This window comes from Odocoileus virginianus, chromosome 7 (genome assembly GCF_023699985.2).
Source record: "Odocoileus virginianus isolate 20LAN1187 ecotype Illinois chromosome 7, Ovbor_1.2, whole genome shotgun sequence".
Taxonomy (NCBI): domain Eukaryota; kingdom Metazoa; phylum Chordata; class Mammalia; order Artiodactyla; family Cervidae; genus Odocoileus; species Odocoileus virginianus.
In genome coordinates this window covers 62,868,564-62,891,373 of record NC_069680.1, presented here as the reverse complement: position 1 = coordinate 62,891,373, position 22,810 = coordinate 62,868,564, and the positions used below count along the sequence as shown (strand labels likewise).

Sequence of the window (22,810 nt, the reverse complement as noted above, 5' to 3'; positions counted from 1 at the left end):
AGGTTGGTGGGTGCCCAATATGCTGCCGGAGAAGAGCAGGTGACTAGCTCCAGAAGGAACGAGGAGGCTGAGCCAAAGCAGAGATAACGCCCAGGTGTGGGTGTGTCTGGTGGTGAAAGTAATGTTTGATACTGTAAAGAACAATATGGCATAGAAACCTGGAATGTTAGGTCCATGAATCAAGGTAAATTGGAAGTGGTCAAACAGGAGTTGGCAAGAGTGAACATCAATTTAGGAATCAGTGAACTAAAGCAGACCAGAATGGGCCAATTTAATTCAGATTACCATTATATCTACTACTGTGGGCAAGAATCCCTTAGAAGAAATGGAGTAGCCTCATAGTCAACAAAAGGGTCTGAAATGCAGTACTTGGGTGCAACCTCATAAACAACAGAATGATTTCCATTCATTTCCAAGGCAAACCATTCACTATCACGGTAATCCAAATCTATGCTCCAACAAGTAATGCCAAAGAAGCTGAATTTGAACAGTTCTATGCAGACTTACAAGACCTTCTAGAACTAACACCAAAAGAGATGTCATTTTCATCATAGGGGACTGGAATGCAAAAGTAGAAAGTCAAGAGATATTTGGAGTAATAGGCAAGTTTAGCTTTGGAATACAAAATAAAGAAAGGCAAACAGAGTTTTGCCAAGAGAATGCACTGGTCATAGCAAGACCCTCTTCCAACAACACAAGAATGACTGTACACATGGATGTCACCAGATGGTCAATTCCAAAATCAGATTGATTATATTCTTTGCAGTCAAAGATGGAGAAGCTCTATACAGTCAGCAAAAACAAGACCAGGAGCTGACTGTGTCTCAGATCATGAACTCCTTTTTGCCAAAATGGTTGTCTGAGGAGGTCTTTCAAATAGCTGAGAAAAGAAGAGAAGTGAAAGGCAAAGGATAAAGGGAAAGATATACTTATCTGAATGAAGAGTTCCAAAGAATAGCAAGGAGAGATAAGAAAGCCTTCCTAAGTGATCAATGCAAAGATATAGAGGAAGACAATAGAATGGGAAAGACTAGAGATCTCTTCAGGAAAATTAGAGATGCCAAGGGAACATTTCATGTAAAAATGGGCACAATAAAGGACAGAAATGGTATGGACCCAACAGAAACAGAAGATATTAAGAAGAGGTGACAAGAATACACAGAAGAGCTGTACAAAAAAGATCTTAATGACCCAGATAACCATGGTGGTGTTATCACTCACCTAAAGCCAGACATCCTGGAATGCAAAGTCAAGTGAGCCTTAGTAAGCATCACTATGAACAAAGCTAGTGGAGGTGATGGAATTCCAGCTGAACTATTTCCAATCCTAAAAGATGATGCTGTTAAAGTGCTGCTCTCAATATGTCAGCAAACCTGGAAAACTCAGCAGGGGCCTTAGGACTGGAAAAGGTCTGCTTTCATCCAATCCCCAAAAAATGTAATACCAAAGAATGTTCTAATTACCACAGAACTGCTCTCATTTCACACGCTAGCAAAGTAATGCTCAATTCTCCAAGCTAGGCTTCAACAGTACATGAGCCAAGAACTTCCAGATGTTCAAGCTGGATTTAGAAAAGGCAGAGGAAAAAAAAATAGAAAAGGCAGAGGAGCCAGAGATCAAATAGCCAACATCCACTGGATCATCAAAAAAGCAAGAGAGTTCCAGAAAAACATCTACTTCTGCTTTATTGACTACACCAAAGCCTTTCACTGTGTGGATCACAACAAACTGGAAAATTCTTAAAGAGATGGGAATACCAGACCACCTGACCTGCCTCCTGAGAAACCTGTATGCAGGTCAGGAAGCAACAGTTAGAACCAGACATGGAACAGTAGACTGGTTCCAATTGGGAAAGGAGTGTGTCAAGGCTGTATATTGTCACCCTGCTTATTTAACTTCTATGCAGAATACATCATGCGAAATGCTGGGCTGGATGACCCACAAGCTGGAATCAAGATTGCTGGGAGAAATATCAGTAACCTCAGATATGCAGATGACATCACCCTTATGGTAGAAAGCAAAGAAAACTAAAGAGCATCTTGATGAAGGTGAAAAAGGAGAGTGAAAAGCTGGGTTTAAAGCCAGCATTCAGAAAATGAAGATCATGGCATCCAGTCCCATCACTTCATGGCAAATAGATGGGGAAACAATGGAAACAGTGACAGACTTTATCTTCTTGGGCTGCAAAATCACTGCAGATGGTGACTGCAGCCTTGAAATGAAAAGACGCTAGACTGCATGTTAAAAAGCTGAGACATTACTTTGCCAACAAAAATCCATATAGTCAAAGCTATAGTTTTTCCAGTAATCATGTATGGATGTGAGAGTTGGACCATGAAGAAGGCTGAGCACTGAAGAATTGATGCTTTTGAGCTGTGGTGTTGGAGAAGACTCTTGAGAGTCCCTTGGACAGCAAGGAGGTCAAACCAGTCAATTCTAAAGGGAATCAGTCTTGACAATTCATTGAAAGGACTGATGCTGAAGCTCCGATACTTTGGCCACCTGATGCAAAAACTGACTCATTGGAAAAGACCCTGATGCTCTGAAAGATTGAATGCAGGAGGAGAAGGGGATTACAGATGGTTGGATGGCTTCACTGACTCATGGACATGAGCCTGAGCAAGTTCTGGGAGATAGTGAAGGACAAGGGAGCCTGGTGTGCTGCAGTCCACGGGGTCGAAAAAGTCAGACATGACTGAACAACTGAATGAACGATGATGATGACTTATTACAGGATAAGAATACAAATTAAAATCAACTGAGGGGAGAAGCACATTAAGGTGAATTCTGGGAAAATACTACCTATGGAACTGCCACTCTTCTCTCCTCATAGACTCAGTTCAGTTCAGTTCAGTTCAGTCGCTTGGTTGTGTCTGACTCTTTGCAACCCCATGAACCGCAGCACACCAGGCCTCCCTGTCCATCCAGCCCACCCAAACTCATGTCCATTGAGTTGGTGATGCCATCCAACCATCTCATCCTCTGGCATCCCCTTCTCCTCCTGCCCTCAATCTTTCCCAGCATCAGGGTTTTTTCAAATAGGTCAGCTCTTCCCATCAGGTAGCCAAAGTATTGGAGTTTCAGCTTCAACATCAGTCCTTCCAATGAGCACCCAGGACTGCTCTCCTTTAGGATGGACTGATTGGATCTCCTTGATGTCCAAGGAACTCTCAAGAGTCTTCTCCAACACCACAGTTCAAAAGCATCAATTCTTTGGCATTAAGCTTTCTTTATAGTCCAATTCTCACATCCATGCATGACTACTGGAAAAACCATAGCCTTGACCAGACAGACCTCTGTTGACAAAGTAATGTCTCTGCTTTTTAATATGCTATCTAGGTTGGTCATAACTTTCCTTCCAAGGAGTAAGTGTTTTTTAATTTCATGGCTGCAATCACCATCTGCAGTGATTTTGGAGCCCCCCAAAATAAAATCTGACACTGTTTCCACTGTTTCCCCATCTATTTCCCATGAAGTGATGGGACCGGATGCCATGATCTTAGTTTTCTGAATGTTGAGCTTTAAGCCAACTTTTTCACTCTCCTCTTTCACTTTCATCAAGAGGCTCTTTAGTTTTTCTTCACTTTATGCCATAAAGGTGGTGTCATCTGCATATCTGAGGTTATTGGTATTTCTCATAGACTCAGGATGCATATTTTTCCAGCATCAGTGCATGACAATAAATATAGCATGTTGCCAACCAGGAAGACTCCCTGGAGTATTGGTGTCCAGAATTTTCTGGGTGCTCCCTCACCTAAAGCCCCCACCCTAAATCACATTGTTTGTCTTTGTGGTGTGGCTGCCCTCTAGTCTAAGACTACGGGGTATGGCCAATCCCCACTCTAAATCACATTGGTAGGCTAGCCACAATGACCTAAGTCCCTGAGCCAAGTAGATACTCTTATCAGGTGTGAGATTATCTCCCAGAAAAAGGGCAAAACCAGACCTTATTTTGGTAACATTTTTTTACTACACAAGTGGATAGAGGAAGTAGGGAAGAATTGGGACTACTAGTGCAATCAATCCTCCATGGTAGCTCTATAAAAGTATTTCTTATATTGTTATAGGACAGGAAGCAGTGTTCTTTAACTTCAGGATTGACTTCAGAACTAACGTTAACCATAGACTACTTATAGATTCTGTGTGTAAGCATCCTTGTATTTACGGCTTGCATTTCTTAAATTTGATTGATCATAATTATTTTCAAAGTCAACAGGCATAAAACTCACCAAATTGGTTCTATGACTAAAAAAAAAAATGAGAAAACAAAACCTCACACAGTTTTATACTATACAGCATGCAATGGTGGTTACTCATATTAATAGAGTATTTCATACTTTCCCAAGAACTTTCAAAACAGCCATCTCAGTTGATTCGCATATGTCTTTGAGTAGTTGGTAGGGGAAGTATCATTATGGCTGTTTGCTGGATGAAGAAACTCCAGCATAAATGTTAAAGGGATTCATTCAGAGACACCTTGCTGTGCCGATAACGATGCGCAAGAGCTTGGGTTCCCTGAACCTACTAGTGCTCCTTCCAGAGCCAAAGCTTTTCTTCCTGGCAAATGCTGTAATTCTGTGACTGAATGAATTTCAGGTCCAAAACTCTTGAATCTTGCTTCACCGAATAAAGTTAGAATTTCTGGCATTCTTCTCTGGTTTGTTTGAGTTCCCGATAAGCTCATTTGGGTCAAAGAAATACTTGGACTGGTCAAGCTCTACAAATCTTTCTGACAGCCACGGCAGATGCTACTTGTTTATACACGGAAGCATTCTTCTGAAGTGTAACTTATTGTTTTCAGTAAAATATTTAAAAATTTTGTATACATTTTCCATGCTTGACAGAATAGCTGTTGGATATTCTCCTGCAAACTATAGCACTTGAAAATATTTAATATTTAGGACTCAAGCTATATATATATACAATCAGTTATATACATTGCTAAGGAAAGATAACAGAACATGGAAAAGGAAATGCCAATGAAGTCTGATACAGCCTTCATGCTATCCACAAATTGTTCACAGACAAAATTAAGAAACAACCCTGTCTTATTTCTAATGCCTGATAAAATGCCTGAAATAGTAGATCCTCAGTAAATATTTGTTGAATGAATGAATAAGTGTTAACTAAAATAGGTTTCCAGTTATACCAGTTACTTGGTAACAGGCAGTATTCTCTTGACATGATTGTTTTCCTCTTGGAAAACAAGTGCATTTCCTTTGGAAATTAGAAATTTGGTCCAAAACCAGAGAACAGTTAAGAGATGAATTGGAGCCCTCTCTACAAAGAATCATACTCAAATAGGGTACTGCATGAATTAAGATGTGCTTGGTTACTTGCAACTGAAATTTGAGAAAATGATAATTTAATTTGCTTAAACAATAAAGGAACTCATTAGCTAGCATAGCTAAAACATCCAACTGAAGTTCAGGGCTCAGATACCACTGGATTGAGGTTTTACTCTGTTTCTCTCACCTCTTACCTATTTCATAAGCTGTCTTTGTCCTCAAGTTGACTTCCTCCACAGTCAAAGAATGGCTGACAGATCTTGGGTGCTATTTACTTTCTTGTTACTATCCAGGCAGTATGTCCACTCAACCTCAAAGCAGAGGTATTGGTCTTCACTCTATTTGGGTCAGTTTAGGTTGTAATCCCCTAACCAAACAATTCCTGCGGTCAAAGGAATGTCGTGAATTGACATGAGTCAAAGGAATGTCATGAATTGATATGAATTGGTCTGAGTTAAGTGCCCATCCCTAAACCAATCACTGTGGCAAGACAGATTGTGATATTACTGATATGAATCAAGTTTATCAGGGTGAGGGAGATTTTGGAGAACAGTTTCTTTGATCTGCAGTTGACATATTTTGCTTTTGGAGTGTTTTCTGCCATCATCTCTGCAAATATTTCTTTTTTTTTTTTTCATTTATTTTTCTTAGTTGGAGGCTAATTATTTTACAGTATTGTAGTGGGTTTTGCCATACATTGACATGAATCAGCCTTGGATTTACATGTGTTCCCCATCCTGATCCCCCCTCCCGCCTCCCTCCCCATCCCATCCCTCTAGGTCTTCCCAGTGCACCAGCCCTGAGCACTTGTCTCATGCATCCAACCTGGGTTGGTGATCTGTTTCACCCTTGATAGTATGCTTGTTTCAATGCTGTTCTCTCAGAACATTCCACCCTCTCCTTCTCCCACAGAGTCTAAAATTCTGTTCTGTACATCTGTGTCTCTTTTTCTGTTTTGCATATAGAGTTATTGTTACCATCTTTTTAAATTCCATATATATGTGTTAGTATACTGTATTGGTGTTTATCTTTCTGGCTTACTTCACTCTGTATAATGGGCTCTAGTTACATCCATCTCATTAGAACTGATTCAAATGAATTCTTTTTAATGGCTGAGTAATATTCCATTGTATATATGTACCATGGCTTCCTTATCCATTCGTCTGCTGATGGGCATCTAGGTTGCTTCCATGTTCTGGCTATTATAAACAGTGCTGCGATGAACATTGGGGTACACATGTCTCTTTCAGATCTGGTTTCCTCGGTGTGTATGTCCAGGAGTGGGATTGCTGGGTCATATGGCAGTTCTATTTCCAGTTTTTTAAGGAATCTCCACACTGTTCTCCATAGTGGCTGTACTAGTTTGCATTCCCACCAACAGTATAAGAGGGTTCCCTTTTCTCCACACCCTCTCCAGCATTTATTGCTTGTAGACTTTTGGATAGCAGCCATTCTGATTGGCGTGTAATGGTACCTCATTGTGGTTTTGATTTGCATTTCTCTGATAATGAGTGATGTTGAGCAAGTTTTCATGTGTTTGTTAGCCATCTGTATGACTTCTTTGGAGAAATGTCTGTTTAGTTCTTTGGCCTGTTTTTTGATTGGGTCATTTATTTTTCTGGAACTAAGCTGCAGGAGTTGCTTGTATATTTTTGAGATTAATCCTTTGTCTGTTGATTCTCTGAAAATATTTCTAAAGTCCCATTTGTCTCTCTTTGAGACTCCAGCTACATATATGTTGGATTATTTGATCCAAGAGCATTGGATGTTCTATTTGTTTTTCACTTTTTTTCCACTTGATTTATTGGTTTGGATGACTTGATCTTTTTTTCAGCTGTGTTGAATAACCAATGATTTCATCAAGAGAATTGTCTCTAAATATCATGGGATTTCCACCCCCCCCCCCGCCCCAGCATTTCATTTAACTATTTCTGTTTTTATTTATTTAAAAATTGGGAGGAGGGTTAAAATAATACTAGTTATTGAAGAAATGAATGAATGAGTAAGCAAAATTCAAGTTAGCCTGTCTGCTTAATATTGAGAAATTCTTTTTTAACTGGCCTCAATTCATCTATTTGTTGTAATTTTCATTCTCTACTGAAATTCCCCATTTGTTCATGCATGTTGTTAATTTTTTTTTTTTAGCTAGTTAGTTTGAAGTCCTTATCTGATAGTTTGAACATCTGGCTTATCTCTGAATCCATGCCTATTGAGTGCCTTATCTCCTGACAGTGGATTTTTTAACTGTTTTGTTATCTAATGGTTTTCTAATGAATGCTGGACATTGTGTGTAGCACAGTATTATTTTTTGATAAATTGTGCCCACACCTTGCGATGAACATCTCTTCTTCTTTCAGGTTGTCAATCTGATTAGGAGTTGAGCTGAGCTGAGGCTTTGTTATTGCTATAGTTACTTTTGTTATTTAGCACAATCTTCAAATTCCTTCAGGAGGAAGAAGCTGTGTCCCTGTACTTACAGAATGTGGGGGCTGGGGTGCCAGAGTTTTCCTGTATTCCTGCTTCCCCCTTGACTTTCAGTTGTCCCTGCGTTCTTATGCCACAGAGGAGCTCTCTCTCTCCCCTCAGCACACTGTCTCTCACTCTAGACTCTCTGAGTCTGTGTGGAGACTCTCTGTCCCTTGGTCCAGTCTCAGTCTTAGGCAGGCCCTGTGTGCCTGGGCCTCGGGAGGTGGGACTTTTTCAGTCTCTTGAAAGGCAGCCACCTCAGCCTTTCATGGTTGGTCTTGGACAAGAGTTTCCTACTCCTCCCTCAGCAATAGTAGACCTCAGCTTGTTATCAGTGAAGGATCCAGGGTCCAAGAGAGTTTCCTGCCTCTCCCCTAAGAATAGAGGGCTGTTCTATGGTTTCTCCATCCACAAGGAATCTTTACCTGTGCCCTGGGGAGCAAAGGGTTGCCTGCCACTTATCCAGGGGCTTAAGGCTCTTGCTTCATAAGATAGAAGATCCTGGGGAAGAGGTGTGCACCGTTCAGTGCAGTTCTGTGCTCTTCTGCCCTACTCCCAGCCTTTCATTTGAGGACCACTAAGCTTGTGGGAAGAACTAGTAGCACAGTCTCCCCTTGTGCTTGAGGCTCCAAGCTGATAACACTGGGACTTCAACAACTTGTTAAAATTTTTGCTGAGTTTTTTCTTAACTCTGCAAAGACCTAAACTTTGTGTCCTGTCACTCCTTGGAACTCAGGTTACTTGATTGTCTTGCAACCTGTGCTCTCTGATATGCTGAAGAACGTTTATGATTTTGTAGATTATCTGATTTTTTTTTTCCCACTGTAAAGATGGAAGCAGAATTCCTTGCAGTTTTTTACATCCTAAGCAGAAGTACAAGTCACACCTAAACTGAAAGGCTGGATAATTTGGAAAGTCTTAATAAAGTTGGTGAAGGGAAGAATGAATACTAGGTAGGCAACCCACAGTGTCCATTGCAGGTAAAAATATAATTAATAAGTCCAATTCTAGTAATAGGTTTTGTAAAGGAAAAGTTTGGCTTGCCTTGTTTAAGCAGTAAGTAGGTTAAGAGAGGCTAGTAATGCTATGATTATAAACAACTCTAACTTAACATTCTATAGTGTTTATTTTTCACACAAGTTATACATTCAGTGGAACTTTGGGGCTCTGTTCTGTAGGAACTCAGAGACCCAGACTGACGAAGATTTCATCTCGATACAGCTTCTGTGCTAACTGCGACAGAGGGAAGGGAACGTGGTGAAACACATCCTGACTTTCAAATATGTTGCCTTCATTGACCAAAGCGAATTAGCTGGCCACAACTAACTTCAGAGAATGTGAAGAGCACTCTCTCTGTCTGGGAAGAGAAAAGCCCTAGAACCAGTTGGTGAACAACATGAATGAACACCATGGGCAGGTAACCTTGCCTTCTCAGCCAACAGCAGAGAGAGATGAACAGTTAAAATCTGCTTGACTCAAGTTGAGCAGAATTAAATTTAAAGAAACCACAGATTTTAAATTAGAACTGCAGCTGGATAAAAAGTCAGAATTTTAGCCCTTATATCAGTTCCTGTTGTGTTGTGGAAATCTGCCTAATATTGACAAACTGGTTATTAATTAGCAGAGTAAGTCTATGATGGTCCCTATCATTTCAAATCCATTAAGATTCAGAATCAAATTCTTCATTTTCTCTACAAATTCAGCTCACTTTCCCAACTTCCTTATTTTGTTTGTTGATACCCACTATTTGGCCAGTTTTTGAAACTAAAGACCATGGCACAGTTTTTATGTAATTCACATGTCTTTCTTTTTGAGGGCAAAATACGAGTAGGTCATATGCCTCTTAATATTAAAATCAGAAGTCTTAATACTCCTATTGTGCTTTTTGAGAGAAGATCTTTCTTATTCTCTGGAGTCCTCTTCCTCAGACTATTTCCATGATTTTAAGAATGTTTATCTAGTGTAAAGGGTGTAATATCTTGTGTAATAACTGCATTCACCTCTAGGAGAGAACATTGGGAAATTTACTCTGACCCTTGAGAAATGTCATAATCTTCAGACATTGTTTCAGTTGTGATCATATATGTAGGTGTATCAGTTTCTTATTGCTGCTATGACAAATTACCACAAATCTGATGGCTTAAACAATACAAATTTATTACCCAATGGTTCTATAGGTTATAACTCTGACAGTGCTCTCATTGGGCTGAAATAAAAAAAAAGTACTGTCAGGGCTGTGTTCCTTTTTGGAGGCTTTAGAGAATAATCCAATTCTTTTCTACTTTCTAGAGGTAATTCTTTGCTACTTTCCAATTCTTTGCTACTTTCCTACATTCCTTGATGCATGGTGCCCCCTCTCTATCTTTAAATCAGCAACATATCAAATATCTCACTTTGCTTCCATCCTCACATCCTTCTCTGATCAGAGCAAGGAAACGTTCTCAGCCTTAAAGAATTCATTTAATCAGATTGGGCCCAACTGGATAATCTGGGTTAGTCTCCCCATATAAGGATCCTTAATTTACTTACACCTGCAAAGTTCTTTTGCTGTGTAAAGTAACGTATTCATGGGTTCTAAGGATTAAGATGTGGACATCTTTGTGGGGCCATTATTCTGCCTGCTACAGTGAGTGTCCCTATGGAGGCCACATGATGGAGGTGGTCTGGCTACCCTACTGCAGCCACTCTCCTCAGTGCCACAGTGACAGGATGTTAGTGACTGGAATGGTTTCTAGTTTCAGCTGTAGTCTAGAATAACTCATCTCTTGACTTGCATGTTCTTACTCAAGATTAAGGAGGAAGTCCCTATCACTCCTTGTTCCAAGGCTCATCCCACCCCCAGTGACATAGAAAACTCATATGTTTTTACATTGTGTTTTTACTTTGTTCATGGTAAATAATGTTACTGCAGTGTTTGAATACTTCAATGCTTTCCCATTGTACTTGTTTCAGTACTAAGCAAGCCTCCACTGACTGAGCCTTTGCATACCGATCATACCAGTTTCTCCCTTGCTTATTGAGCTACAATCACACTGAATTTCTTTTCGCTTCTCAAATGCGCCAAGCTTTTTCCTGCAACACGATTCTCACACAACCTGTCCTCTCTCTTACGTGAATAAGAATGAAAAGATTGTTCTTACATACTTCGGCTGGCTAACTTAGATCTTAGTTTATGTCACTTCTTCAGAGACACTTTCCCTGTGCTATGAATCTAAATTATGTCCTTCCTATTACTGTTTTCCATTATTCTTTTTCATAGCATCTGGTCATTTTCCCTGTCACTTTTGTTTATTCACTTATTTATTTAAGTGTACTGTTCATTTCCTTAAAAGGACCCCAACTTCTATGATAGCAGGAAACATATTCCCAGCACTTAGCATTATTTGGCTCATATAGGGAAATCTTTATTGGATGAATGAATTCTCACTGCCACAAGTGCAGGTTTTAACTCTATCCAATAAGTTTATAAACTCTTTAAAAGCAGAGACTGTCTTAATTAAAGTTTGATCTTCCACAGTGCAGTAGACAATGTCTTGGACACAATGGTAGGCTTTCCACAAATATTTACTCAGTGAATCTTGGATTACTGATCTAGATGCCACTTTCTTGTAATTCACATAGTATAATATTTCTAAAATATTGCTTCCATCATCTTAACCCCTGCTAAAGAACCTACCCACCATTATCTATTTTATCAAATTTACTTTATTCAGTCTCCTAACTCTCAAGGTTATTTTATTTATTTATTTTCCAGAGAAGGAAAGACTTGCAGCAAGTGAGGAGAGCACATGCTTTTCAAAGCAGTGTCTCCAAATACATAGTATCTTATCCTCACAATACATTCAACATTTATTCACTCTATCAAATAATTTCTAATTGTTTCATATATATGAATGCCTTCAATAACAGGGTCTGTGTCTTCTGTTATGGCTGCCTTTTTTGTTGGGCACACAAGTGCTCAGTGTCATCATTCAAAATGTGAAATAAAAACTTGACTTATTACTTTCTATGTTAGAAAAGCACTATGCTTGTTTGACACATTCCCTCTGCTGATCTTATCTAGGTTTTGTGAAAGATGGAGTTCAGGGATTGGCTGACTTTCAGAGGTTAAAGTGGGTTGACGTCAGCCATGGAAGCATGATTACTCTGCTGGAGAGACTGTTGACAATTGGCTGAACTTCACAGATGTGTTCATGAGAGTAAAGCTGTTGCTGTCTGGTTAACTCTAAAAGTGGGAGGCTGTCAATGACTGGCTGATTTTTCAGAAGCTTATTCACAAGGTTGAGTGGCCATTTATCTATTAACTGAGTTTAAAATCACTTCTGTTCTTTAGCTGTTACAATGGTTACACAATAGGCTTTTCCTAAGAATATAGGACTTTAAATATTTTTTAAAAAGAAATATTTGATTGATGAATTTTTCAGAAGTAAAAGAAGAGATTTATTGGAGGCTTACGTAAGTGTGTGCTCAGTTGTGTCTGACTCTTTTGACCTAGGTAGCCCACCAAGCTCCTCAATCCATGGGATTCTCCAGGCAAGAGTACTGGCATGGGTTGCCATGCCCCCCCTCCAGGGGATCTTCCCCAGCCAGGGATCGAACCTGCATCTCCCTTGTCTCTGCACTGCAGCCAGATTCTTTACCGCTGAGCTACTGGGGAAGCCAATGGAGGTTTACCTCCACTCTAGTGTTTGACCATTCAGAGGGGATTCATGTCTTTTCTACCCCCCCAAAGTATCTGCCTCTTAGCAAGGATGATGATGTGGGTGGTCATATGTAGATTTGATATGAAGTGTCCTTTTTGGTCAACCAAATGATATTGATAGGAATAGGTAAGAAGTTTCAGCTTCATAGTTCTGATAATGTCATGTAAATTTTTAGGATTGTTGTCACATTTGGGAAAAACCCAGTAAGGTTATTTGTATGACTTAAAAGAGTTCAGGGCATATCAGTTTTCTTTAAACTGATGACATTCTAACCAGTTTGTTATGGATAGCCTCATTAAATTCTGCCAAAAAAAACCCCACTTACTTACTTTCATAGTTAAGCATTGATAAGCACTAAATCTTTAATTAAAAATTTATACATCCAATAATTGGAAGAATTTCTCACAGTTTAGCTTTAGATTGCCAAAGCTTCGACCTAGTTTCTCCTTCACTATCCATATATATATATATATTTTTTTTTTCACTATCCATATATTTTTGATGCTGAAACATAGGACACGTTCAGTAGCTGTATGGTGTCTGACCCTGTACCTTTGTTTTACAGTGCTGGGCAGGTCAGAACAATGGGTGGTAGTATTCTTGGATGCCACTCCTACACTGGGACAGCTGAAAATAGCTTAACTATACATGGGAGTGACTGTGAATTACAGAAATAAATCCCACTAAACTCAAACCAAATGTATTCTAAATGAAGTTCCCTTCAGTTAAATTATAAAAATGCCTTCTAGCCACTCCAACACTAGACAAAGGGAAGTGTGACAGAAGGAAAGCAGTGAGAAAAGAATTAGCAGTCTAAAGATTGCAGTTAAAATTTTTACTTTCACAAATTTTACGAAAGCATAAGACTGTGTGAGCATATTGCTAAGTCCCTTCCAGGGTCTTGGAAAGGGCTACTGCAAATGAAGTCCCCCCAAAGCTGAGACTTTCTTAGCTTCACTAAATCTGCCTCAAGGTCTGGAGCCATTTTATTTACAGGGTAAATTGCAGTTTTCAGGGTTTTCTGCTCTATATAGGGCCAGTGGATACCACTGATTATAGCTTTACTTGAGACCAAGATTTAAGGAAAAGATCTTTGCCTTGCCCTTTAGTCAAAGGGCTCCCTGGTTTTTGTTTAGACTAGTGGTTCTCAAACTCTTTGATGTCATAACCACTTCATACTCCTAAAAAGTTTTGAGAACTCCAAAATGCTTTTATGTGGATATCTATCAAAATTGACTGTATCAGCAGTTAAAACAAACATGCAAAATATTTGTTTATTAATTCATTTAAAAACAACAATAATAAAGTGGTTACATGTTAATGGGAGACCTGGGTTGGATCCTTGGGTTGGGAAGATCCCCCGGAAAAGGGAAAGGCTACCCACTCCAGTATTCTGGTCTGGAGAATTCCATGGACTGTATAGTCCAGGGGGTCGGAAAGAGTTGGACTTTCACTTTCACTACATTATAACAGGGTTTCCAGGTGGTGCTATTGGTAAAGAACCCTCCTGTTAATGCAGGAGATAGGGGTTCAATCCCTGGGTCAGTAAGATCCCCTGGAGAAGGGCATGGCATCCCACTCCAGTATTCTTGCCTGGAGAATCCCATGGACAGAGAAGCCTGGCAGGCTACAGTCCATACAGGTTGAGTCAGACATGACTCAAGCAACTTAGCACGTACATGTTAAAATACTTTTAAACAAAAAATAACTGTTTTCCAGAGCAAAAAGAATTTAGTGAGAAGAGTGGCATTATTTTACATTTCTGCAGATCTTTTTATCTGTCCTATTAGAAGATTCTCATTCTTCTGTGTGCACTCTGTTGCAATATCCCAGGACATGTAGTCTCTGGAAAACCCCATTGTACTCTCATTAGTGTGAAAAAGGCAAATAAACTTAGTATGAAGTGATTTTTTTCCTGTGAATTCCCTGACCACACTCTGAGAACCGCTGATTAATGGTTCACTATATTTTTCACTGTATTTCCTTTGGGTTGCCTAATGTTCCTTAAGTACCCTCTCTATGACTATTTCTGTATCTGTATAATCAACCCCACCTCCTAGATAAGAGTTAAATTTTAATTATTGCTGTGCCATTTATCGTTCATGGAAAACTTTAGAAACACTTTTTAATGACTAACAAGTCTTAGAGAAGTCTTTTTCTTTCACTGATAAGGGAAAAAATATTTCCTTCATTATCTGCTTCCAGATAGTTAAGACTTCTTTTAGGAATATAATGGCTAAGGGAAATGTTAAACGAAGACCAGACACAAGACTGGGTTCCTTATATGCTACAACACCATCTAATAATTACCAAGTCCTTTCTGTGTGCTAAGCATGTTCTGAGTGCTTTACATACATCATCTCATTTAATCCTCACAACAATGAGGTAGGTACTATGAGGTACCTATTTGTCGTTCTCATTTTGCAGGAAACTGAGATACACAGAGATCAATGCCCATAGTTTTATGGGACTGAGCCAGAAACTGAACCCAGAAAATCTCCAGAGCGCGCAGTCCGTTATCTGCTGATTAAGTATAAAGATGTGCAATGGAACAAGATACAGATAAAATGAGTGTAGGTGACAGAGGGAGCCTCAGGGCCAAGACAGCGAGACAGAATATACTGTGTTATTTTCCACCCGATACTTATTCTTTTCTGCTTTATTTTCTACGCTTCCATGTTCCTCTTCTCACATTTAAGACATTTTCTCGCTGGCGGTTTCGTCTCTCAGGCCTGATTGAGGGGCTGATCCCAAAATTCAGGCTCTGAACAACCTGTTGAAAGAAGCAGCGCAAATCCCAGGTAACCATGGAGACGGTGGCGTGGTGAGAGCCCCGCGCAGGCGCGTTACGCCCCAGGCCCGCCCGCCGGTCCCTCCTCTCGGCCTCAGACTCCACCGGCTGGTGAGGAGTCCGGGGCGTGGGCCGTGGGCCACGGGTAGGGGCGGAGAGGGCCCGGGCTGGGCGCCTGCGCAGACGCCGGGCCGCTGGTGTGATCGAGCTCACGTAGCGAGGGTTGCAGTCGCCTCCTCCTCAGCGCAGCCGTCGCAGTCTGGAGGTTATAAAAGGGCTAACTGGCTCCCTCTGCTGCCGAGCCGCGCCGCCAGCGGGCTGAGGGAAAGGAGTAGGTAGCCGGCCGGGTGCAGGCCACCGGGTACTGAAGAACGCGCAGCTCTCGCGTGCCGCTTCCCAGGTGAGACGTTCCCCCGACCTTGGGGACTGAGGCTGCGGTCCTTGGGCAGCCGTGGCCCTTCTCGAATGGCTCTGCTGGTCTGGTCCCTGCCCCCTCTCGTGGTATGGCTCGGGGGCGGGGGGGTGCTCCCCAGTTTACTACTGTTGCCTCAGTTCCTTCTCCTTTGGAGACTCGCCCCGAGCCCCGTTTCCCCTGGGAGCCCCAGAGGCCCTTTAGCAGTCCTCCGTGCTCCTCTTGCCACCGCCTCGCAGGTTGGCGCCCCCGGTCGTTGGGGCTGCGGCAGCCTCAGTCTCCGCCCCGGGGACCAGGACTTTCTTGAATATTCCTTCCTGGGGAGGAATCACCCTGTTGAGTTTTCCAAGCGCCTCGCCTGCGTGAGTCCCTCCCGTCAAAGCTGAGGGGTATGCAAGGGTTTTCGGCCTCCACAGCCGCAGATGGTTATCATGTGGCAATAGAGAGCGGGTTTTAAAGCTTAGACCTGGCGCTGAAGTGCTCGAGCATTTTTATTCTGCCGGAGTCGTGGGGTCTGGGAAGCGGACCTACCCGGGAAAGTTCAGGTTTAACTCATCTGTTGCGCGCGGCGGGCTGATTGAGCAGCTGGAGGTAGCCCCGGGCGGCGAGTTTCGGGCAGCTAGGTTGAGGAAGTCGGCTGTCAGATCGTCCAGTGAACTGGGAAGCTAGTCTTCTTCCTTCCTTCTTCTGCCCCCAAAATTTTTTAAAGGCACATGAGCTTCTCCCCCCCCGCCCCTTCTCTCAGCCGAGTTTGCAGCTTTTAAAAGTCCACATCAGTAAATCAAATTCTGTGGCTCTGTGAGAAGTTTGAGTTGAGTTACATGGATGGCCTGCAGCTGCATGTTTTTAAGGGGGCGGGGGGAATGGTTTCATAAGACCATTTCTCCTAAATAATCGAATGTATTAAATGCAGTTAGGTCGTAGACGCTAACAACTTAGGCGTTCCGAATAGAATGGACAGAACTTGGAATTTTGCACTGTTTGCTTTAAGAAAGGGATGAAGCAGAAGCTGGATCTCCTTTTAGGAAATTGATCTAAAAGGCCAAAGAGGCTTGCCAGTTTCAACTTAACTGTTTCTGGTTTCTCTTGAGAGCTGTGGCTCTTGGACTTTCCCTTGGAATGCACTCTGAAGGAAAGGAATAGCCACTACTGAGCGGGGGAAGGGAAAAGACGTGGCAGCGGTGTTCTTTCATCAACTTTTGCCTCTTCTTTTCTTTTTTTTTTTTTAATAGGTTCTGGCAAGAAACATATTTCCCCTTTTAGATTTATATGTAGCTTATGAATGAGGCTAGTCTTTTCCTAAAAATAATCTGATGAAATATTCAAGTCTTCATAGCGGGAATCCTGGAATTTAATTTATGAAACACTTAAAAGGGATCTTTCTGATCAAATACCTATGGATAAAATGGATATGATAAGCAAGAAATATTTAAGAAGCTGAAAGTGAACAACCTTAAATAAGGGTTTCTCCCTTGATTTAAAATTTAAGTTGACATTCAGTGATTTTTTTTTTTTAAACTTTGACTTTTAGCCTGTGAATGTAATTCCTAATCTTAATGATGAACTTCATGTTTTACCTTTTTCCCCTGCCGTGGGAAGCCTAAGTTTTATTACTTACCTTAAAACGTTTTTATTTATTTATTTATTTGTGGCTGTGCTGGCTCTCTCTGCCCATGGGCTTTTTTTTTTTTTTTTTTTATGGGCTCTCTTTAGTTGTGGTGAGCAGGGACTACTCTCTAGTTGTCAGTACACAGGCTTTTTATAGCGGTGGCTTCTCTTGTAGAGCCCAGGGCTCTGCAGGGGTTTGAGTAGTTTGGCACCGGGGCCCAGTAGTTGCGGCACATGGGCTTAAGTTACTCCTCCACATGTGAGATCTTTCCAGACCAGGGATCAAATCCGCGGCCCCTGCATTGGTAGTCAGATTCTCAACTACTGGACTACCAGGGAAGTCCTGTTACTTAGCTTTGAAAGTCCTGTCAGTTTTGGTTTTAATACATTATGCCTTAAGTCCTGTCAGTATTTTAGATGGCTGATGGCAAATGATTCTTATAGATTTAACATAGTTACTAAGAAAAGGACTACTTTGTGTCTTTAGGTGAAGAATGCTATTTCCTTTGACAATGAGTTTTATTTTGAAGTACTGAAAATCAAGGATTTTGGTAAGCAGATAATTATATTTGCCATTTTGGTAATTAGTGAAAAAAATGAAAATGTACTTTTAATTATTGCAGAAAAAATTAGTGTAAAAGACTAAAAAAAAAAAAAAAAAAAAAAGCTGTGTATACCAGAGTAGTGCAGCTTGTTGCAGGTGAATCTTGGCTTTTTGGTAAGGAGATGTTAACCTTTTCTATTACCTCAGAGTGGGTTGTATACTGACAAGCAGTGTCTTTCATAGGGCAGATAGGTTTGAGCTCCTGCTTTTATTTCATGGATGCAGCCTAAAGCTTGTGAGCCTTCACTTTTGTGAACGGAATGCCCTATTTTACTTAGCAGTTATCAACTGGGAGAAATATAATTACATCACTTAGATTTGAAAAGTGTCCCTGTGGGATTCTCATAGTAGTAGTTCTCAACCTATTTTGTGGTCGTGAAGTCCATTGGAAGTCTGATAGAAGGTGTGGACTCTGGGTCTGAAAATGCAAGTACACATATGAGTGTGGAATTTTAATTACCATTTAAAGAAATTCTCTCCCTCCGTAAGTGCATCTGTAAATTCTAAAAACCCTAACCCTGTTAAGATCTAAAAAGTAAAAAGAGATACGGAATAAAGGCATCTCAGTATCTTGAGACAGGATTTCTTGAATATTTTTGAAAATAGATCTAGGCTTTTATGTCTGACTGGCCTTGACTGTATAGATTACTCTAATAAACTTTGGCTAAGAGAGTTTTTAGGGCTTCCTGGATGGCTCAACGGTAAAGAATCCGACTGCAGTGCAGGAGACAGGGGTTCATTTCCTGGGTTGGGAATGATACCCTGGAGGAGGAAATGACAGCCCGCTCCAGTATTCTGGCCTGAAAAATTCCCTGGACAGAGGAGCCTGGTGGGCTACAGTCCGAAGGGTCAGGAAAAGTCTGACATGACTGAACAACTGTGCAGAGAAGAGTTTTAGCAAAGTGAATAAGTTGGAGAATTGTTGAACTGCTTAATTGCCTAGATAATTATACATCATGTCAGCTTTCCCTCACCCCCTTAAATATTATAACATATCTTTGGTTCTGCTCTGAAAGTGGAAAATGCTTGAAGGTAAAGAAAAATAAATTGCATAGACCCTTGGCGTTACACTTTATTGCTCTTTTTACAGTGAGATTTTGAATCTTTTAAAAAATATTTATGTATTTGACTGTACCAGGTCTTCATTGTGCCATGCAAACTCTTAGTTGTGGTTATGTGGGATCTAGTTCCCTGACCACGGATGGAACCCAGTGGGCCTCCTGCATTGGGAGCTTGGAGTCTTAGCCACTGGACCACCAGGGAAGTCCTAAGATCTTGAATCTTACAGTTACATTATAAGGTGAGAGTGTATGTGTGTGTATAGTAAATGAATATATGAGGCAAGTCAAATAAAGTGCGTATGTGGTTTTGTGAAAGCTTCATTAGTTAAAGCTTCATTTATGTTTCTACTCAATAAAATTTATTTGAATAAATTAAAGCTATTCTCTCATTAGTTTTTTCTAGCCAAATAATTGTGCTTCAGTAAAAACTAATGAAACTCAAAAGATTTCATTACATTTACTCCCAACAGTTTTGAACTTGATATAATTAAAAACATTCCTTTTCCTGATGTTTGAATGATCAGTGTGACTATTAGTACATTCAGTTGTGCATTGACAAAAGCAATAAAGTATAGAGATTCATGGTCCTTACATCATTGTCATCAGTGAATGAGTACTCACCTGGACTTCTTAAACTTCCTGCTTAGTGTGTTATATAAGTGTCCATGTTTAGTGTCCCTGTTTTGGTTTGCATATTTTTCATTTATATAGTGATATTATATCAAGTTAATATACTCAGTCTTTTTTTCTTGTTGGGCACTTGAGTTGTTTCTTCATTGTAAATATTGTGAAGAGAAGCCTGAAATTTAGTGGTTTATTTTATTTTATCTACCTGTTTAGCAAAACTTGAACTAGTTTTCTTTCTACCTGTACTTTTTTTTATTTTGGGAAGGAAACACATGACAGTAAAAATTCTTATACCAGTAATTTTTTCTTCCCACTAAGAATTTTCTAGGGGATTGAATTGGGCTTTTAAAATCAGATTAAAGATTTTTAATCAATCTGATAACAACTAAAGGACTTTCAGTTCAGTCACTCAGTTGTGTCCGACTGAGACCCCTCATATAGTATGTACTTCTTTTGGTGGGGGGAGGATGTCTGGCTTCTTAAACTCAGTATTAGTGCTTTGAAATTCATCCATATTGTAATGTGTTTGTGTCTTTTTATTGTTGGGTAATGTTATATTGTATGGATATACTGCAAAACTTTATTTTTGTCCATGTTCTAATTGACAGCGATTTGGGTGGTTTTCAGCTTTTAACCATTATATATAAAGCTACTGTGAGCATTCACATATAAGTCTCTGGAGGAATATATACCTTCTTTTCTCCTCCATAACTGTCTAAAAGTGGAATAGCTGCAGATGTGATAGGGAAATATTTTTTCCCAGATTGTGGCTTGTTTTAATTCTTTTAACAGCATGTTTCAAAGGGCAGCAACTGGCTCTAATCATGGACAGAGTGTCTCTGCAGGAAATCTTTTTCTGTTCAGAAAGATTTTTTTAAAAAAACTCTAATAAGTGAATTCTGCAAGGTTGAAAGATACAAGGTCAATATATAACAATCAGTTGTATTTCTATATAATAGCAAAGGACAGCTGGAAATAAAAATTTTAAAGTACCATCTCAATAGCACCAGAACTTATAAAATATTTAATATTGGCTTTACAAGACATGTGCAAGATTTGTATAATGAAAATTACAAGATACTAATGGAAGAAACCAAAGAAGACCTACGTAAGTGGAGAGAGATACCATATTCATGTATTGGAAGAGTTAATATTGTTAAGGTAACCATTTGTCCTGAGCTCATCTACAGAGTCAGTGCAATTCCAGCCAGATCTCAGGAGGAGAGGATTTCTTATAGAAAGAAACAAGCTGATTCTAAAATTGATACGGGAAAACAAAGGAACTAGAAAAAGGTAAAACAATTTTGAAAAAGACAAAAAAGTTGAAAAACTTGTGATTTCAACTTATTATATTACTGCAATACTCAAGAATAAAGATAGAGAAAAGACAAACTTGCAGATCAATGGAACAAAATAGAGAATTCAGACATGCAAAATGGTCAGTTTGTTTTGATGAGGGTATTAAGGCAATTCAGTAGAGTAAGGATAATCTGGAATAGTTGGATGTTCATATATAAAAAACTCCGTCTTATTTGGGCCTCTAATATCCTCTGTTGGACACTGGGCAGCCCCTTGCTCAGGAATTCGTATAAATGTTGGAACAGATGACAGAAAGGCGCCAATGGATATGAAATAGGAAATAAGGTTTACTCACCAAGTCAACTGCAAAAGGATTCCTTAAGGAGAGGTCTTAGGTATAGTCCAGACTGAAGCCAAAGTGAAGGAGAATGGTTGAATTTAATTTTCATTGTGACTAGGAGTATGATAGTTCCCATGTGTGGGATTTTCATGGTTTTAGCTTCCCATTGATAGTGGAGAGAATGGCCAGGCTTTCATACTAACTTATCCAGATGTGGGGCAAAGGGAGAGGGAAGTGGGCTTTAAGGCAGTTAACCTTCAAACATCAAAATAGCAAATTTTTCTTTATTATAGCCTCAGCGCAAAAATTCCCCATTTTTGCCAGTCTATGCAAAAACTGGTTCAAAATGGTTCATAGATCTCAAAATAAGACCTAAAGCTAGAAAATAACTTGAAGAAAATGTAAGACAATCTTTTGGACCTTAGATTGAGCAAAGTTTTTTTTTTTTTTTAATTTCAGCAAAAAGTTAAACACCAAAAGCATGATCCATAAATGAATAAATCAGTACTGTGTTCAACTTCATCAAAATTAAGAACTTATGCTGTCTGAAAGAGTGTTATGAGAGTGAAAAGAGAAGTCCCAGACTGGGAGTTAATGTTCTTCTATCACATATCTAACAAAAAACTTGTATCCAGAATATCTACAGAACTCACAAAATTCAATAGTAAGTGAACAACCAAATTAAAAATTTGACAAAGGATTTAAGTAGAAACTTTACCAAAAAAGGAATATGGATAGCAAGTAAATAGACCAAAAGATATTAGACATCATTGATAATTGAAAAATTGTAAGTTAAAATCACAATTAGAAACCAGTAGTGAGAAAATTAAGACATTAAGAAAAATGAAGGAAGAAAGGAAAAATAAAAAAAACAATACCAAATGCTGATGAGACCATGGAGCAGTTGGAGCTTTCATTTGTTGACACGGGCAATGAAAATAGTATAGCGACCTTAACATTTGGCAGTTTTTTATGAAGGTAAACATATATATGGTTGGGCTTCTCTGGTGGCTTAACTGGTGAAGAATCTGTCTGCAATGCTGGAAACTGGGTTTGATCTCTGGGTTAGGAAGATCCCCTGGAGAAGGGAATGGCAGTCCATTCCAGTATTCTTGCCTGCAAAATCCCATGGACAGAGGAACTTGTCAGGCTACAGTCCATGGGATTGCAAAAGAGTTGGCCATGACTTAGCGACTAAACCACCACCACTATATATGCTTACCGTAGAACCTAGCATTCCTGCTCCCAGGTTTACCTAGTGAAATGAGAGTTTATGTCGATTTTTAAAAATAATTTTATTCATTTATTTTATTTTTGGTTGTGCTGGGTCTTTGCTTTGGGCAGGCTTACTCTGGTTGCTGTGAGCAGGGGCTACCCTCTAGTTGCCGTGTGTGGTTTTCTTATTGCCATGGCTTCTCTTGTTGCTTAGTTGCTCTGCAGCAGGTTTGATTTCGGACTAGGGATCAGACCTCCACCCCCTACATTGGCAGGCAGATTCTTATCCACTGTACCACCAAGGAAGTTGTTGATTTTTTTTTTGTAAATAGCTTTCAGTTCAGTTCAGTCACTCAGTCGTGTCTGACTCTTTGCGACCCCATGAATCGCAGCACG

General features: G+C 39.9%; 1 protein-coding gene across 4 annotated transcripts in view; it reads left to right on the top strand.

Annotated features, from left to right (window-relative positions):
- The first annotated feature begins 15,363 nt into the window (after positions 1–15,363).
- P4HA1 (prolyl 4-hydroxylase subunit alpha 1) overlaps positions 15,364–22,810 on the top strand; it is a 95,010-nt gene continuing 87,563 nt past the window's right edge. For 2 of the 4 annotated variants that reach the window (XM_070470809.1, XM_070470811.1), the window contains exon 1: positions 15,364–15,648. The gene's annotated coding sequence lies outside the window, so the exon portion shown is untranslated. Of the gene's footprint in view, positions 15,649–17,755; positions 17,820–22,810 lie in introns of all 4 variants that reach the window. The other 2 variants (XM_070470810.1, XM_070470808.1) reach the window with 2 other exon arrangements.